This window comes from Panthera pardus, unplaced genomic scaffold (assembly GCF_024362965.1).
Source record: "Panthera pardus isolate Hobbes unplaced genomic scaffold, ASM2436296v1 HiC_scaffold_16, whole genome shotgun sequence".
Classification (NCBI taxonomy): Eukaryota; Metazoa; Chordata; class Mammalia; order Carnivora; family Felidae; genus Panthera; species Panthera pardus.
In genome coordinates this window covers 116,668,584-116,688,574 of record NW_026526721.1, presented here as the reverse complement: position 1 = coordinate 116,688,574, position 19,991 = coordinate 116,668,584, and the positions used below count along the sequence as shown (strand labels likewise).

Genomic DNA, 19,991 nt, shown 5'->3' with positions numbered 1-19,991 from the left:
CAGCACAGAGCCCGACGCAGGGCTGGAACTCACTCAGCAACTGCCAGATCACGACCTGAGCCACCCAGGCTCCCCATGGCAGCTACATTTTTAAACATGCAATATAAAATTAAAAACTCAAGTTGTTGATTCTAAGAGAAGACAAAAAGACCAGAAAATAAATGAAAGAAAATTCTGTCTTAAAACATAAACGTTTCACTTTACAGAAACAATGCAAGTACACCCCGAAATAAATTACATCTCCCCAGTGAGCCCGCATTTTTAGAATGAGAGAAGGGTCCTCTTTTGCAACCCCCGCCACTCTGCCCGCCAAGCGTGCGAAGTTACTACAAAACCCTTCACCTGCGAACCAGCCTAGCCTCCGTGAGTGGTGCGCCAAGGGAATGCCTGCGAGAGCGGCAACGGGAGCCTGATCAGGCAGGACCCGGCCTGAGGTACAGAGACCCGCGGGTGGCGAGAGCGACCCGGGCAACGCACCTTCTTCCCGCAGGAGCAGCTAGAAAGGGGCCAGGGAGGGCCGGGAAGCGCAGCCAGCTCTCCCAGAGCGCGTTATTGCTGCGGCACAACGGTCTCCCCACTCGAAAGCTTTCACCCCGGGACCAATGCGGCAGACGTTAAGGTCCAGAGGTCCCGACCCCCAACTCAGGATTGGAAAGAGGTCTCTGCTTGTCCCGCCTCCTCTCGCGGCGGCAGAGGCGCTTCGCAATCCCGCGCCACCTGCGGGAGCAGCGCGCCGCCGAGGGCCAGCCCAGGACGCCCGCAGGCCCCGACTACCCCCGCCACGCAGCTCGGCGCCCACCGCCCGGACCCCGCTCTTCGCCCGCCCTGCAGGCCCACTCACCGCCGGGCCCGCCGTCCGCTCGGCACCCGCGACGCCCCGCCGGGGTCTAACTTTCCTAGCGGAGCCGAGGAAAGAGGAGGAGCGGAGGAAGGGGGCAGGAAGAGGAGGGCTTTCCAAATTAAAAACAAACTAAAGCCTGGAGGGGAGGGGGCGGTGCGGGGCTCGGGGGCGTGGCCCCGGCTCGCCCGGACCCTCCCCCGGGGCGCGCGGCCGCGCGGGCCTCCGACCCCGCCCCCCGCCCCCCGCGCTCCGCGCTCCGGCGCCTCGGGTCGGTGGTCCCGGGAGGCGTGGGCTTCCGAATGAGAAAGGAGCGGGAGGGGGACCCGGGGAGGAAGGTTGTCGCAGCTCTAGAGTGAGAGGAAGAGAAAGGTAAGGGCAAGTCGACGGTTGCATCTAATCAGAGACGCAGGTTCCACAGCCTGTGAGGAAGAGTTTTGCTGACCGAGATTACAGAGCATGGAAAGGCTCTTTCGCAAGAGCCTGTTAATTTGCATCTGCTCCCACCCCCAGACCCTTGGCTTGGAGAATTGGCCTTGGCAATGCAATGCTAGCTGGAAACACAGTGCAGTCCCAGGCATTTTGTTTTCTTTTCCACAGGTTTGGAGGAGGCCAACTTGATGTTGGAGGGAGGGAGTCCGGGAATGAGGGGAGGGGAGCAGGGTTGCCTAGTTTTCTGACCTTTGGAGAAAAATGCCATTTGTTAATTACCATTGTTAGGCACAATGCTTTTTTTTTTTTTTTTTTTTTGAAACTCCTAGGGTTCAGGTTTGTGGTGGTCCCTGGGGAGAACAAGTCACTGACTGGAGCTAGGGGAGTCTAAAGGCCCCTAACGTTATAAAAAAAAATTCAGAACTGGGCAGAAGTAAATTAGATTAAGCACTGAGAAGTACTTGGCAGTGCTCCACTATGGGAAAAGTTTGGAAAGGGGAAGGCATATGGGAGGGGAGTTCTGGAATTTTCCATTTTCTTTTGTATGTATGCTATTTTGTTACTATGCATGTAAGAATAGGTTTTAAAAGTTCATATTGTATTTCTCAGTAATCATTGCACAAGGCATTACATAAATACAGAAAGAAAGCCACATGGAAAGCATAAAAGAAACTAGTGCCAAAACTACAGCAAAATATAACACTATTTATTAGCTTTGTTCTAAATTCACAAGAGTGGTCAAGAAATTGAGCTTATGAATGCAAATATCTACAATGGCCACATGAAAGATAACAAACAATTCAAAAGCAAGACACGTCTTGTGAAACACACTGATTTGAGGTGGAGGGAGGGAGAAATAATGGAAAGTGTGTCTTGTGGCCAAATCAGAAGTTTTGAGGGGAGTAAAAATGATTTAAACCCTTGTCTTTCTGAAATTCCTAATCTGATGATATCTCTACTTGAATACTTCGAGGGATGACAAATTCATTATTCTTTTGTACTAATCCTATTAGAGTTGCTCTGCTCCTTTGCTACACCTCTTTGTATTATTTTGTTTGTACCGGTTGTTCTTAAATCACCACCATCTTAGAGTTAATATTGTACATCTTCGTATAAAATTAAGAAATTTGCAACAGAGCTTTTTGGTTCCTCAACACTATGTGCCATTGCTCTCATGCTTAACCTGCACACAGATTATAGACCTCAGAATAAAATGTTATGTTTTGATAAAGTAGTCAGTTGTCTTTTACAGAGATTGAGAAAAGAAAAAGGTAACTTTTATATTTACTCACATATGTATAATTTTTGCTTCTCATTTTTTCTTGTAGAGACTTACCTCATTTCCCTTTGGGCTGGAGAATTTCTTTTGGTATTCCTGTAGTATAGGACAACTCCAGACAAATATTTTTATTTTATATACATTTTAATGGTATCTTCACTGGATATAGAATTTTGGGTGAACAGATTTTTTTTTCTTCCCCTACAATTTACAGTTTTAACCTCCATTTTATCTGATGGGATTCGTATTATTGGTTTTTGAGATGAAATGTGTCAGCTTTGGTTTTCTGCAGTTAGTTTATGATGTGTGGTTTTCTTTGTATTTATCCTACTTAGTTTCCTCTGAGTGTCATAGATAGGTAGGTTGATAGTAGTTAAACTTTCAACCCTAATTCCTTTAAATTACTTCCCAAACTGATTCTTGTTCTTTCCTTTCCTCCTGTGAATTCAATTAAATGTATATTAGACTACTTACTGTTACTTCATTGGTCACCAAGACTTTATTTACTTTTTTCCAATTTTTTTTTCTCTCTCCTTCTAAATGTTTATTTATTTATTTATTTTTTTTTTTTTGAGAGACACAGAGAGAGCATGGGAAGAGGGGCAGAGAGAGAGGAGAGGGAGAATCCCAAGCAGGCTCTGGGCTGTCAGCATGGAGCCCAATGCAGGGCTCTATCTCACGAACCATGAGATCATGATCTGAGCTGAAATTAAGAATCCAACGCTTAACCGACTGAGCTACTCAGGCACCCCCCAATTTTTTTCTCTCTAAATTGAATAATTTCTATGGTTTGCTTTTCATAATTTACTGGCCTTATTTCAATCTGTTGTTAAGCTCATTACAGATATTACATTTTTCAGTTCTTGTATTCCTATTTGGTTCTTTTTCACAGCTTCTATGTACCTGCTGAGATTGCACACCTGTTCATTCATTTTGACCATAATTTTCTTTAAATTATTGAACATATTTATAATACCTGTTTACTACTCTGTTCCAATATTTGTTTCACCTTGGGCTCTATTTGCATAGGTAGCTTTTTTTTTTTGACATAGCCACAATTTTCTGTTTCTTAGGATGTATATTAATTTTTTATTGTGTATAGGATATTGTGGATAATTGTAGAATTTCTGATTTTTGTCTTCTTTCTCTGAAAAGGATTAATTGTTCTCAGACATGTAGCTGAAGGCAGATCATCTTTAACTCCTGGACCTTTGGTTTATACTGTGTTAAGGCCAGTCTATCAAATGCCTGAAGGTTTTACCAAGCCCCACTATCCTTGGCAGTCCTCATATTCCAAACTCTATTTCCTGGCACTGAACAGCAAAAGAAACCTCTGTCCAGTCCTTTTAGCTGTTACTTTCTGCTGTCATCACTGGGGACTCCTCAGCGCATGTATAGTTCAATGGTCAGTCAAGAATTATAGGGTTTTTTACAGGCAAATGTTAACGTTCTTCCCTCTGTATCACCTTACTTTCTGATATTACCCTCAATGCGCAGCCTGTAATCTCTTCACTGACATCACAAGTCAATAAAACTGAAGCATTCCACTTGAGTTGTAGCTGCCCTGCACCTGAGGACTGGGGACTGTCCACAGGGAAATGGCTGTATAAACATGGATCTCACTCAGTTATTATAATTCTCTTCTTTAACTGGTCAAATCCTCTATAGTTTTAGACTGCTTTTGACAGCTCTCCAGTGTCTTCAAGTAATTGTTGAAGGTTCATTATTATCCATGGGATAGTTATTCCAGTACAAGCTAACTTATCTTTTTTTTTTTTTGAGAGAGAGAGAGGGAAAGAGTGAGCCAAGTGGGGGAGGGGTAGAGAGAGAAGGACGGAGGATCCTAAGGAGGCTCTGTGCTGACAGCAGCAAGCCCGATGTGGGGCTTGAACTCATGAACTGCGAGATCATGGCCTGAGCCAAAGTCAGACATTCAACTGACTGAGCCACCCAGGTGCCCCCAAGCTAACTTATCATTACTGAAATTCTAACTCTCACAGACTCATAACATTTTCAAGTATTTCATTGCTAGAGAAACCAAACTGTTATAAAGTTCTTTTTATTAAAATCTATATCCACAAGACATTCTGTGTTTTTGCTTGCTTCTACTTTTTGTTCCAAAAGATAATATATTTCTTCCTTTAATTCAGTAGCCTTTTAAGTTTTTGTAAATTGCTATCCACTTTTCCTTAAATATTTTCTTCTGAAGACTGAACGCTCTTTCTTTTTGCTACTTCTATTTTTTCATGATTGCAGATTCCTTACATTGAGATTAGCTTCCTTAGAGTTATTAATTACTTTTTAATAGTTGGTCTGATACTGTGTAACACAACGAAATATCAATAGGACCCTATTATTGAGGCCCAATTATGTTAGCTTTATGGGCATAGTAACCATTTCTAGTATATTTGTGGTGATTAAACCCCAACATTAGTGACCCTGGAGTCTGTCTTTTCATTGTATACGACAGAAATTTTACTTATTAGTATTTGGTAGATGATCTTTTATTTCCTGACCTCCGTTCTTTAGTCCAGTAAGGTCTATGCATAAGATATAAGGGAAATGGAACCCAAAGAATTTTAACAAAACAGTAAACAAAAATCATAAGAAATGAGAGTAGGCTGGGGCACCTGAGTGGCTCAGTCAGTTAAGTGTCGGACTTCGACTCAGGTCATGATCTCACGGTTCGTGGGTTCTAGCCCCAAGTCAGGCTCTATGCTGACAGCTCAGACCTGGGGCTGCTTCAGATTCTGCGTCTCCCTCTCTCTCTGCCCCTCCCCTGCTCACGTTCTGTCTCTCAATAACAAATAAACATTTTTTAAAAATGAGAGTAGGCTGAAGTTGGGGGTGGAAGGATATGAGCATGGTGGAGAAAGGCTTTTCCCAGCAACTAAAGTATTCCTTGATTTTTTTTTTTTTTTTTGCCAGCAAATAATATTAGGTGAATTGCCCAGATTTCAATGATCATCCTCCTAGCTACTCTCAAAAATTTTGGAGTCAGAGTACTCCATGGCCCCTACAGCGTTCATACATTATAACATTGACGGAGAAAATGAACTTTCCTTCCAACTAATCAGTGTAAAGAGAGTACGTGTACAACTGGAAATATTTCTATTCATGTGCAGCATTAGATACGAACGGGATGCCAGCAACAATATGCTTCAGGGTAAAGTGTCTCCTTGTCAGATTTCTCCTTATGGATGGACTTGTTACAAATGTTGTGTTTCAAACTGACTTCTCTGGCACATTAACCAGGAAAAGTCAGTAAAAACAGAAATCCTTGTAATGAAATTGTTTCTCTCCGGAGTGCACATAATGGAAGTTTTTTTGCTCTCTTTGGAATCTTACCTGCTGACTTAGGGCTAATTTGGGGGGGGGGGGGGGGTCTCACCCAGAAACTCATTTAATGGCAATTTAAGAACACAATGTGGTTATCCATTTATAGACAGTATCCTCAAACCAGCTCTTTAAAGCTATAGATAATAGAGTCTGTACGGGCAACTGACTTTTTTATTTTAGAAAGAGAAACTTGTACTTTGCCTATATAATTTCATTTTCTTCATTAAATCCATTTAGGTCCACAGCTTTATGACTAAAATTAGATGTAGCCTATTAAGGTTAATTTGAATCTGTATTTTGTTAACCTTTTGTGTTAGCTTTTTTCTTAGATTTTGTCATATACATTGACTTTTTTATGTCTACTTTTTTAACGTCTACATTTATGTCACTGATACAAATGCTGGGATAAATAAAGAATTTGATAAGTTACCACTAGAGGCTAATTTCAGGATGAAAGAAATTCAGTAATTAATACTTTTGATAATTGTTCAACCAGCTAAAAATCCACTTAGACTGTCCTGTTATATAGCCACTTTTTTCTTTCTTGCCCAAAGCAATTAAAATGAACATTTGTGCTACATGTATGTTAAAAACAATGTTCATCATGGTGGTCCCATGATCTCTCTATAGTAACAAGCAGGAAAGGAAAATGTGTCCACTTCATAAGTTTGATATTTGAGAACACAAAATTGTTAATGTTTACCACTCCTTTTGCTAAATGCTCACATTCTATTATTTAAAAAATAATACTATAAATTTGCCTGAAATTGATATTGTAGTGTATTGTGCATTGAATTGTATCCCCCTAAAAGATCTTAATGCCCTAATTTTTGGTACTTGTGCCTGTGATCTTACTTGGACATAGGGCCTTTATGAATGTAATCAAATTAAAGTGAGACCATACTATGGGCGCCTGGGTGGCTAAGTCAGTTAAACATCTGACTTTGGCTCAGGTCATGATCTCACGGTTCATGACTTCAAGTCCTGTATTGGGCTCTGTGCTAACAGCTCAGAGCCTGGCACCTGCTTCACATTCTGTGTCTCCCTCTCTCTCTGCCCTTCCCCTGCTCACGCCTGTCCCTCTCTGTCTCTCAAAAATAAACATTGACAAAAAAATTTAAATGCAACCCTACTAAATTGGAGTGGTCCTAACCCAATGACTAGTGCCTTATAAGAAGAGAGAAATTGGAACACAGAGACAGACGAAGGAAAGCACCATGTGACAATGCAGGCAGAGAGCGGAGTGATGTGTCTATAAAGCCAAGGAGCACCAAGGATTGCTAGCAACCTCCAGAAGCCAGGAGAGAGGTATAGAAGTGATTCTTCCTCTGAGTCTGCAAGAATGAATCAACCTTAATAACACCTTTTCTTCAAATTTCTAGCCTCCAGAACTGTGACAGAATAGAATTCTGTTATTTAATGTGATCTGGTTTGTGGCAATTTGTTAAAGCAACCAGAGAAAATTAAAATAGAACGTGTGTGTGTGTGTGTGTGTGTGTGTGTGTATAAGATTTCTATAAGTCAATATTGCACTTTTTTCTCTGTGGAAATTGGGAGAGTTTGCCTTTCACTAGTTTTCTGAATGTTCACATGTTCTATGATGTTGAAAATATAATTGACAGTGGTTTCAAAGAAACATTTACATGTTATTTTGTGCCCATGGATGTAGTTTATATGATTTTAAAAGCTTGTATTCAAGGTGCTTGCATGGCTCAGTTGGTTGAGCACCAACTTCGCCAACCTGAGCATGGCTCAGGTCATATCTTGCGGTTTTTGAGTTCAAGCCCCGCATCAGGCACTGTGCTGACAGCTCAGAGCCTGAACCTGCTTTGGATCCTGTGTCTCCCTCTCTCTCTGCCCCTTCCCCACTAGCACTCTGTCTCTCTTTCAAAAATAAAATGAACATTTAAAAAAAAAACTTAAAAAAGCTTGAACTCATTTATACCATCTATTCAAATTTTCTTTGATACATGAAGTGGAAAGTGGGTTGCATCTTCAAGAATACAGCAATAAAGAATGGAAAAGAATGACTGAAGTGTTTGGGGGAACACATGAAACCCAATCAAAATTATTTCAATATCACCTCAAGGAAGCACAAATAAAAATGATTTATCAAGAAGAAAGAGAATTTCAATCTTATTGAAGTAAAATTATACTAAAAAACATGGGGTGATTTTTAAAAAATATATCTCAAGGAACCTGGGTGGCTCAGTTCGTTAAGCCTCCAACTCTTGATTTCAGCTCAAGACATATCTCCTGGTTCCTGAGATCAAGCCCTGCACTGATCAAGTTCAGCATGGAGCCCACTTAGGATTCTCCCTCTCTCCCTCTCTCTCTGTCCCTCCCCCGTTCACTCACTTGCAAATAAATAAATAAACATTAAAATAAATATTAAAAATATTTATATTTCTCTATAAACAAACAAGTCCACAAGGTGTTTTGCAGGAAGAGAGAATCTAGAGCCAGAAAACTAAAAAAGTTACAGAAGATTTGGAGTTGAATTTACACAGTGAGGAATATAAGCTCATACTCATACATAATTTGGAAAGCTAATAAATTCAACCTTTGGAGTTCTAATAAAACAAGAGAGTTGAAGCACACATCAAATTGGTATTCTGTTATCATTTCATTCAACAGATATTTTAAAAGTATCCTGAGCCATCTCTTTGGGTTCCTTGGAAATCAAACTAAGTGACGAATAGTGGGGTAATGCCTCCATTTGAAAGCACTAAACTTAAATTGAAAAAAAAAAACAACATTTTTTTAATGTATAAAAAAACAGGAATAACAAACCTGATTCAGAAACATGTGTTCTCTGTCTTACATGTAGGAAGCCATGGGTAAAAGAGACTCTGTGTTGCATATAGGTGATAGAAATTTCCCTCATGGCCTTAATAATGCAGTAATTCCTGCCTGCTTCCCAACTGGCCTCCACTTGCTCCCACTATACCTCTGTGTTATGGGATGCTATTCACTCTCATTATCAGTTCTTAGTTTCACATCTCTTCCACATTAATACTTTTCCACCTCTACTAAGCTCCAGGGGTTAGGTGAATATACCATATCTACAAAGAAAAGCAAAAAGAAATCGAAATCCTTGACCTGTAAAGAAAAAAAAAAAAATGGGATTACTGTTATCTTCCATTTTTCTTTTTTTTTTTCAATATATGAAATTTATTGTCAAATTGGTTTCCATACAACACCCAGTGCTCATCCCAAAAGGTGCCCTCCTCAATACCCATCACCCACCCTCCCCTCCCTCCCACCCCCCATCAACCCTCAGTTTGTTCTCAGTTTTTAACAGTCTCTTATGCTTTGGCTCTCTCCCACTCTAACCTCTTTTTTTATCTTCCATTTTCCAAAAATACCTCAATCTTGCTACACTTTCTGGTAGAGAAGGGCAGAGGAAGGCCAGGGAACAGAGAGGCTATGTGACACAGAGAGGTAGCCTAAATAGTTTGTCCAGCAGTAGACAGTTGTAAAGTGTCTTTAAGGCTCATATTTCAATAAAAATGTAAATCTACAAGACAATTTGAAGAAAACAAGTCTCATTAAATTAGTACATTGATTGGGCGCCTGGGTGGCCGCAGTCAGTTGAGCAGCCAACTCTTGATTTCGGCTGAGGTCATGCCCTCACACTTTGTGAGATGGAGCCCTGTGTCAGGCTCTGCGCTGACAGCACAGAGCCTGCTTGAGTCTCTCTCTCTCTCTCTCTCTCTCTCTCTCTCTCTCTCTCTCTCTCTCTCTCTCCCTCTATACCATGCCCAATCCGAGTGTGCTCTTTCTCCCTCTCCAAATAAATAACTTAAAGAAAAAAGGTTAGTACATTGATGTGTTCATTGAATTGTATGAGAAAGACTTTGTAAAGAGTAGTCCATCATTTTACAGTGGAGGGGAGATAATACATGCCTATTGGACCAGAGAATTAAGATTTCTGAATGCATGAGAAGTGTACTGAACAACATCACAAGAGGAGGAACACGATAGCTTCATAAGAGTACATCCAACAGACCTCCTGACTTTCAGTTTAATTTGTATGGAGTGTACCTGTCCGATGTACCAGAAGATGAAAACAAGTGCAGACGTTTCGTGGAGAGACTAGTGGAGAGACTATCCAGCTGGGCTGCAGAAAATCTGTGCTGATTCTTTCATTAATTTGGAAGAAGTCTGAGCTAAGCCAAGCACAGCGCTTGACACATAACTAGCACTAAATTATTTGCAGAACAAAAGTATGAATCAAAGTAAGGAAGTAAAGAGGAGCACTCCTAGTTAAAATTACTGTTACTTGTTTGGGAAAGTTTATGAAATAAGCAACCAAGTTACATTAATTCAAACTATAAATTATTTAAGCTAAAGAGAATAGAATCTGAATAGTATCAGTTGAAAATTTATCTTTCCTAAGGCACCTGGGTGGCTCAGTCGGTTAGGCGTCCAACTTCAGCTCAGGTCATGATTTCGTGGTCTGTGAGTTCAAGCCCCGAATCAGGCTCTGTGCTGACAGCTCAGAGCCTGGAGCCTGCTTCGGATTCTGTGTCTCCCTCTCTCTCTGCCCCTCCCCTGCTTACACTGTGTCTCTCTCTCTCTCTCAGAAATAAATAAACATTAAAAAAATTATTTTTTCTTCCCTGCTTTAAATTTCATTTACAGTCTTGACAATAGATTTTTGTAAATTACAACAAAATTACATCTTTATGTTTTGGAAAAAAACACCAAAAAAAGACTACAAACATTTAAGTTCCAGTTTGATCTGTGACAAACCTTTAAATCTTTATTCTTATTTGTCATTGACATAATGCCAATGCTCCTCTTTCAAAGAAATTTTGATGATTTAAGACTGAAGCTCCCATCAGCATAGTTTCTTTTATTTATTTATTTATTTATTTATTTATTTATTTATTTATTTATAAGATTTTTTAAAATTATTATTTTTAAGTAATCTCTACTCCCAACATGGGACTGGAACTTACAACCCTGAGGTCAAGAGTCTCATGCTCTGCCTACTGAGTTAGCCAGGCACCCCAGCCCAGTTTCTTCACATCTGAATCTCCATGAATTAGTATAATCCTGGCACTTTAGCCAATTAATAAGTACTTGTTGAAGATTTCACAACTGAATAGTAATTCAAATGAAACTTTTCAGCAACATGGAAAAGAAAACTTCTCTTTTGAATCTTTCTAGCTCCTGGTTTGATTAATTCTGTGTTATACTTTTTCAGATTACCTGGCCATCATTTCTGAGCTGATAGAATCAAAAATGTCTGTCAAATTTACAAAACAATATTTCTTCCCAGTGTGAGAGTACATTAAAACATTCCTTACTTTGGATACTTTCCTCTTCTAGGCTGTTTGGAAGCAGTGAATCTGTCCACCTATAAGAAAACAAAAGAATTCCCCACCTTTTCATCAAAGGATTCTTGATCTCCTAAAAAAATAAACAAAAAATGAAAGGTTTGCAGATATCCATAAATGTTTGACTCATTGAATGGCACCAAAAGAGAAATTTCAGTCAATGAAAGAGGAAGACACAGTTAAAACAGAGGGAAGAGGAAATGAGATTAATTCTGGAGTACTAACAATTACTCCATTAAGTCCACTCCAATGGACTCCAATGAGTCCATTAAAAGCAATGATAGCAAAACCAAAATGTAGGGCTGCTAAACGAACATTTTGGTAAGAGAAGTAAAATTTGGTATGACCCACTTGTTGAGTTCTAAAAATATATATATTAAAAATTTAGTAAACAAATTTTGATTGTTCTGTTTTATGACAGATTCCAGAGAATTGAAATATACTATACGAAAATGACTAACCAATCAAACAAACTAATACAGTGTACAAGATCAGTACTTCAAGAAGAGATCCATTGACTGTGATGGAAACCACTCTGACTTCTAGGGAATGTTGGTCAACCATGCAGATAGCCAGATACACAGTCACATCGAGTCTTGAAGGAAATACAGTAACCGACCCCTGGGTATGAATGTAAGAAAAGTGAACATCATCATCTCAGAATGAAGGCATTATGATTGTTTTTATTATTTGAATCAAGGGAAATATTTGGATTTACAATACTTGCCTTTACTTTATGACTAAGCAAACTGCTGGATGTTAACAGGCAGAATCTAAATTATGTGAAGATGCCCTTTGCAAACATAAATATCTATCTCTCTTAGTGATAGATTAAGAAAGACATTAAGGTAAGAAAGCTGAGTGATGTGAACATTGCTTCTTCTTAATTTGGATATAGCGAATAAGTTACCAAGTTAAAGAGAAAGGGGTTTATAGAAATGAAATTAAAAAGAAATTATGTCCAAACCAGATTGAATCTTGCAGTGCATGAAGTGTATATCAAGAATCTATAGCAAATACCAGAAGAATATGTGAAAAGCTCATCAAAGAATGAGAAAAACAATAAAGATTTGGCTCAAGGTTTCCAAGGGGGGAAAAGGAGTCAAAAGAAGTTTTTAAGAAAATCTGACAAAATCAACACTTGGAAGATTGTACTTTTCATGTAAAAAAGATAAAAATTTCATTAATTTTTGGTGTCCACCTTTCTATAAACTTACATGTTCCCTATTTAAAAGGCAGATAGAGGTGGTAGAAACATCATGTTCCTGAACATCTGCAGAAACTGGTAACACTTAGGAAGTAACTGTAGTCATTGATCTCTGGACAATGGAACCGGGGAAATTCTGCAGTTTCTTATGCTCAGTGTTGAAAACCATGAAACTGAGACTCCTACTAAACTAATACAATTACGTATATTTTGTTTGTAACCCTGAAACTTTACCTTTGAAAAAAAAAAGGCAAACAAAACAAAACAAACAAACAAAAACCTCTGGTCAAAGGAATGACAATTCAGAAATGTGCTGTAAATTTCTCTCCGAGACAACTGATCAAAATGTAACATAGCATTAAAACAATTTTTTTTTTAATTTTCCATAAAGTTTATTTATTTATTTTGAGAGAGACAGAGACAGCACGTATGGGGGAGGGGCAGAGAGAGAGAGAGGGAGAAAGGGAATCTCGAGCAGGCTCTGTGTTGCCAGCACAGAGCCCAATGCAGGGCTTGAACTCACTAAACCATGAGATCATGGCAGGGCCAAAACCAAGAACCAGTTGCTTAACTGACTGAGCCACCCAGGAACCCCAGCATTAAAACATATTTTAATGAAATATGGCACCTACGATATATTTTAAAATTCTGGTGGAGACATCAACTAAGAATTGTTTATTGAACAGATACAGGGGTATCTTTCAAGCCCTCATTGTAGATGCATTTGGGCCTCAGCAACTGTCTAAAACCATGGTTCTCAAAGCTGGCTTCCCCGTAGACTTACCCGGCAAGATTTGTAAAAATATCAGTGTTTGGGCTCTCTATCCACAAAGATTCTGATTTAATTGTTATGGTGTGGACCCCAGAGACTAACGACTAGGTCTACCTCTAATATTTTGGGGAAACAAGTAAATGCTCTCTCCATCTCTTGTCTCTCTGTATTTTCTATTGTTCTTTTTGTTTTATTTATTTATTTTATTAAGGTCTGGCTTTCTCTGCTTCTGTATTCACATGACAGAAAACGGTCCCTGAGCCGATCATCTATGATAGAAATGCTGGTCATCTTAGGAAAGTATGGATGCTTTTCTAGTACGTATAGGTAAAGATGTAGAGAATGGTAAGTGGCTGGCTTTAAAAAAAAAAAAAAAAAAGCCCAAATAAAGCAGGTAATATAATACTGTTCAGTTATAGAGAAATTATCTTGGATCTCTAACTCTCCTTCCTATGCTGACATGTGAAATAGGACATTTCAACACAACTTCTGTACTTACATTTTCTTATAATATTTTTGAAAAAAGTATTAAAATTCGTAGGCACACTGAAATTTTACTAATAAAATCATTGTTTCCTTTAGGTGTAATTCTTTAGTAGTTTTCATGAATAGGCATATTTCTTCTGCTGTGCAGACATAGCGCCCCTCATTGTGAACCATCCTGTTCCTGGATCTCAGTTTGCTTGTTAGCCTCACCGAAGGGGGTGGTGACAAGGTGGAGGGATGGGGACTAAGGAATGTGAGAGTGTGAGAGAGGGACATGATTTTTCTTTTTTTGACTACCTAGTAGAAACAAACCCAAAGCTTTTCTAAGTTCTAAGTAGATCTGCTAATCTTTAAGCAAGAGTTTTGTCATCTTTATTATTGTTGATGTCTCTCAGACTACAATATAATCTCCTCCCACATTATGTTCTTGAAACTAGTCCTTCCTTACTTTGTAATCCGTCATCAGAAGAGCATTCAGGTTTGGCTTTTCACAGTTCTGAAAGCACGATTTGTGCCGTTAGAACAAAACACGATCTGGTTTTCTTTACTGCCATGGGCACTTTAGCCTACACCTCTGCATTCATTACTCTGCTGATGGGCTTTGGCAAAGCAGGGAGGGGTTTTGGCAGTGTCCTTGGTACAATCACAGCCTTCCAGGAACATTAGAAAAGCACTCATCCTGGCTTCGTTTTGGCCTGGGTCAAGCCATAGCTGTAGCCATTGTGTCACAAGGGACTATCACCCTCAATAAGTCCCTACTTGGAAGTTGTTCTCAAAGCAACTTGGTTGTGCTGTGATAAACAATAAACACTGTCAAGAATTGCAGCCCTGAGATCTTAAGGGAGTCTGACATTCTTTGACCAGTGGGTCTAGTTACCATAATTTGAAGCTACCAGTGACGAACTAAGAGCATCACCCGTTCCTCCCTCTGCCCGTCTCTGCTTAAGAAGCATTAACTGACTTTGAAGTATTTCTGTTTAAAAAGTCAGGCACTCATCTTTCCCGGAACACCAGGATAATTGTTCACTTCCCCAACTGAGATTGAAATAAATGATATCACTGTAGTTTGCAAAAAAGCAATTTTACTTCTTCATGAACAAAACACCAGTTACTTCTCAATATAGTCCAACCATATTTTTTGTATATTGTTTTAAAATAATATAATTGCTAACCCTATCTCTTGGCAAAAGTCTTTTAGCAATGAAAGAGTTGGGCAAAAATCACATGATGGAATCAAAAGGGGTTAATGAAAAGACTCTCACTTTAAGTTTTCAAAAAACAATACTTAATGATTACACAAGTCTTCAGAAACTCCTTTTGTATACTTTATCTTCAATCTTCATCAAGCTTAACTTAAATATGAGAAAACAGAGAGGTAAAATAAAAAATTTATGAGCTTGTTGTATGTTGTTGAATGAGTTCTTGAATGTTGTTGTAAGGATTCAATCCAAATACTCTGACTTTAAGTCTGGTGCCCTTTTCACTATGTCACGTGACATCCACTGAAAAACAAAGAAACAAAACCCTAATTAGTAAACTGCCAAAATCCACGCAAAATAAACAAAATTCCAAATGATTCCATACACTCCACGCTCAGTATGATTCAGTCATCTCACGTGGGCGGATGCAAACTTAATCTACATTAGCAGATAGATGTCCAGTGTCCAAGCAAGGAAGGTCCCAGGCAGTTCACCTGTCTTCTGCAATGCAAAGAACGTGTCTGAAATATCATTTAGTTCCCAGGGCCTCATCTCAAATAGAGCTGCAGAACGTAAAGTGTCTTAAAGAGTCAGTAGAGTGAGAGTGCATCTGGATATAGCTTCATTTGAAAAGCAGCTAAAGCCAGAAATATTTACACTGGAAAAATAAAGATTTAGGAAGAAGGAAGAATGGGCCAGTTGTTTTGAAGTATTTGAATTACATAGAAGTAACTTTGCATTGCAATGTGTTGGTGCTAAAAACAAGGAATAGAATTTTCAGAGGAGGACGAATGATGTTCCTTCAGTATACCACTTTCCAATCATTACAGCTCTCCAGAAGTTTCAAGGGACCACCTCACGAACAGGGTTCAAAGGGTGCCTGGCCAGTACATTGTACAGAAGATTCCAGACCTGCCCACCTCCACCCAGCTCCCAACAGTTTAACCCAAGAAGGAAAGACTAGAGAGGTTCACTTGTTAGTGCAAGAGATCATACCTAACACTTTGACTATAGAAAGAGTTTGCCTACAAATACTTATAATAATGATTATAATAATGCTACTTGCTGCTGCTGCTGATAATGAAGATAGGAAATTATACCAGTCATTTGAGAAGCTGAGTATAGCACATTGATTCTCTGGTTCTTTATCACTCTTTTTTTTTTTTTTTTTTCAAAATAATACCCTTGGATGTTCAGGAGACAGACTGAAAAGCAGAGGCTCAGTTAATGCCCTCAATTTAGAACTACATCTCTAAGAGAGACAGTGCCCTTGAGCTAAAAATGTAATTCTTGGCTTGGAGTATCCTGGCAGAGATCAGAGCAGACAACTGCTCCTATATGCTGCTCTCCATTGAAACAAAGCTGTGTGATGCTCACTGAAACAAGTCTTGAACTGCTCTGCTCCGCTGTCTCAACAGGTCCCCTGGAACCGAGGATTTTGTAATACAGCTTTATATCTTTGCAAAGGTTCTGTGGCCTTTGAGTGCTTCTGCCTTTGTTGGGTGGTTTTGTAAACAGTGACTGGATGTTAGGTCCCCTGGGTTAGAGGCAGACAAGATCAGTCCTGCCACTCGACATGTGTGTGCCCCCTAGATGTCCTCCCTTGCAATAGTAAAATGTCAGTAATGCTTACCGCACTGGCTTGTTTGAAGGACTGAGGTAATCACATGCATAAAGGATTTAGCATGATGTATAACAAATAAGTGCCGAGAAGGTATTCGTTGTTTTAATCACATTCATACTCATTGTTTCAAGCAAGAGTGATTCCACAACCTCAGATAGTTCTGCGAAGAGTCCAACTACAGTTTTGTTGTAAACAGCTAAACCTTTTTGCCTATTGCTTACAATAAAGTAAGGTTTGTTGAACAATATGATGTTATATAAAAGTCATCGTAAAATATCAAATAAATACTTACAATAAATGCTATGTATCGGGATATAGAAATTGCTTCGTGTTAACTTGTGGCTTTTTATTTTATCAATTTCTTTGAAATATGGGAAGGTGAGAATAAAGAGACCTTGTGCAATTGGACCAAGATAAATATAGTTTCGGGTTCTGAAGCAGGAGCTTCCGGGAGGGTGATGACTGGAATTAGCTCCCTTCCCTGTGCCACCAAATCCTATGTGTCTGTTCTTCCTGAGTCAGATGGAAGCTGATGTTTATGGGAGTCTGCGGGCCACTGAGGCAGTGTGTTCCATAGTGGCCTTGGTGTGGAAGCTAATGCGCAACCATGAACTCTTGGGCTGGATCAGTCTCTGAAGCCAGGGTTCCTATACTAAAGCCAAGAAGAAACTGAATCATGGGCAGATCCCTCCTGCCTTGTGTGCAGGAGAATAAGAATAGAATGGGTCATCAAGAGGTTTTCTTGACGGGCACCTGGGTGGGTCAGTCAGTTAAGTGTCAGACTTTGGCTCAGATCATGAACTCGCAGTTCATGAGTTCGAGCCACACATTGGTCTCTGTGCTGACAGTTCAGAGCCTGGAACCTGTTTCAGATTCTGTGTTTCCCTTTTTCTCTGGCCCTCCCCTGCTCACACTCTGTCTCTGTCTCTGTCTCTCTCTCAAAAATAAATAAACATTAAAAAAAAAAGAGGTTTTCTTGAGGTGCTACAGTAAAGAAAGGTTGACTTGCTTGCTTTTACTCTATCAGTCTCAGAGGAGAAGCCACAGACCCCATAGTGACCCATATGCCCTAGCAACTCTGATCTCCTCCCCTATTCCTCTCTCACTCACTTGCTTCTGCTCCGGTCACACTAGCCTCTTTCTGATGCTTAAATGTCAGAATCACACTCCCACCCCAGGATCTTTGCAATCATTACACCCTCTGTCTTTCTCAATTATGTAGTATACTTATTTTAAATTCTTATATTTATGAATGCATTTATTAAATTTATTTTCTGCCTCTCCCTCTTTTCGCCCATATTATCTTCATTAGTCCTAGAAAAGAAAAGAGTAAAAAAAATAAATAAAATTTTATGCACAATAGGGGCACCTGGGTGGCTCAGTCAGTTAAGTGTCTGACTTTCGCTCCAGTCATGATATCGCGATTCATGGGTTCAAGCCCCGTGTCGGGCTCTGTGCTGACAGCTCGGAGCCTGGAGCCTGCTTCGGATTCTGTGTCTCCTTCTCTCTCTGCCCCTCTCCTGCTCATGTTCTCTCTCTCTCTCAAAAACAAAATAAACATTATATAAAAAAATTTAAAAAAAATAAACATTAAATTTTTTTTAAAAAATTCCATGCACAATAGAGACAACTTTGGAATCACTAAATTCTATTCCTGAAACCTTTATTACACTATATGTTAACCTACTTGGATTTAAATAAAATCTTAAAAAAAGTAATACGTTTAACAAGAAATGGATAGAACCTTCATGAAGAAGACTGAAATTTCAATGCTTGTTGTAAAATATAGGAAATGTAAGCAATGCTTTTCAATGGAAAGACTCAAGATTTCAAAAATCAATACATTTAAAGTTAATATATTATTTTAATACAAAAAACACTTAACTTTTAAAAAATTGCTAAAATGATCTTCAATTACATGAAGAAAAAAACTAAATGCCCAAGAATAGCCCAAGAAAACACTGGAAATGTAGTTTAATATATAGTTCACAGTAATTGAGCTATTGAATATTTTTTTACAATGATTCAAATGATTTTGAAAACAATGTCTCTTAGCTTTCAATAGCAGATTTCTTTGTAAGCAGTTATATATACTCACAAATATATGACAGTTGTTAAGTTTGCTAACCTATTTTCTTTAAGAAAAATTTTTTTTAATATTTTTATTTATTTTTGAGACAGAGAGAGACAGAGCATGAGCAGGGGAGGGGCAGAGAGAGAGGGAGACACAGAATCTGAAGCAGGGTCCAGGCTCTGAGCTGTCATCACAGAGCCCGACGCGGGGCTCAAACTCATGGAGTGTGAAATCATGACTGGAGCTGAAGTCGGATGCTCAACCGACTGAGCCACCCAGGTGCCCCTTGTTAACCTATTTTCTACTCTGCTCTTGTTCAATTCTCATAATATGTTTCTTCCTATCATAATTATACTGTGATGAGTTTTAAATTTGGGGGACATAAGACTACCAGAAACAGGTTTGTTTATAGGCTCTAAAAATAAATAATGCAAAATAATAGAACATTTGAAAATGGCTACTTCCAGGGAATACATAGAATTTCTTTGCTTTCAATGTTTGTATATATTTTTCCTGTTTTTTTTTTTTTTTTTTTAAGTTTATTTATTTATTTTGAGAGACACAGGGGCTCGGTGCTCTCAGCCCAGAGCCTGATACAGGGCTCAAACTCATGAACTGTGAGATCATGACCTGAGCTGAAATCAAGAGTTGGATGCTCAACTGACTGAGTCACCCAAGAGCCCCTATATTTTTCTTGTTTAAGTGTATGTTACCTGTGGATTTGGTGCCTTCCATGTTATTATGACAAGAAAGAAACTGTCCGTTCCCCACCCACTGAATTTAGTCAGATATTTTAGTCAGAAGTCAGTCAACTTCTCCAGGCCATTGATTCTTGTTAGGTTCGTAATGGAAATATTTTCAATATTTTTCTGATTGTGAAAATGATCCAGACATATTATAAAGATTGAAACAACACAGAAGAGAGGGAGCTAATGTGTCAGATGGAAATACACTCAAACACACACAAATGCAGGATAGAAGAAAGGGCCCAAGGCATTCTTAATTTCAAGAATATATTTACCATATACAAAACAAACAAGTCCAGTCTGGAGACATGTGAAATTCAGATGTGGTAGCCTGGTCCTGTTGACTCGATCTCAATTAGCCGACATGTGCCAATACACTGTACCAACCTTTGGACCTTAGGCCATATAGATAGATAGATAGATACAGATAGATACAGACAGACAGCTATTTCCAGATATATAGATATTTCTTTCTGGATTGAGAACACGCACCAGAAACCACCTAGCCTTTTGAAATGTCCACCTCCAATATCTTCAACTCTTTCTTTTTTCTTTCTTTTGCTTAGGCAAAATTTAGGCTTTGCCCCTGATCTGAAAAAAGTACTCTGTTGTCTCCGTTTCTCCCTATACACCATGGAGACTTTTCT

General features: G+C 39.1%; 1 protein-coding gene across 6 annotated transcripts in view; it reads right to left on the bottom strand.

The window, feature by feature from the left end:
* The window catches only part of PLSCR4 (phospholipid scramblase 4), a 135,095-nt gene that overhangs the window by 49,658 nt on the left and 65,446 nt on the right, over positions 1 to 19,991 (bottom strand). For 2 of the 6 annotated variants that reach the window (XM_019438881.2, XM_019438902.2), the window contains exon 1: positions 842 to 1,274. The exons of the other annotated variants lie outside the window; for them this stretch is intronic. The gene's annotated coding sequence lies outside the window, so the exon portion shown is untranslated. Of the gene's footprint in view, positions 1 to 841; positions 1,275 to 19,991 lie in introns of those variants that run through there. 6 annotated transcript variants of the gene reach the window in all.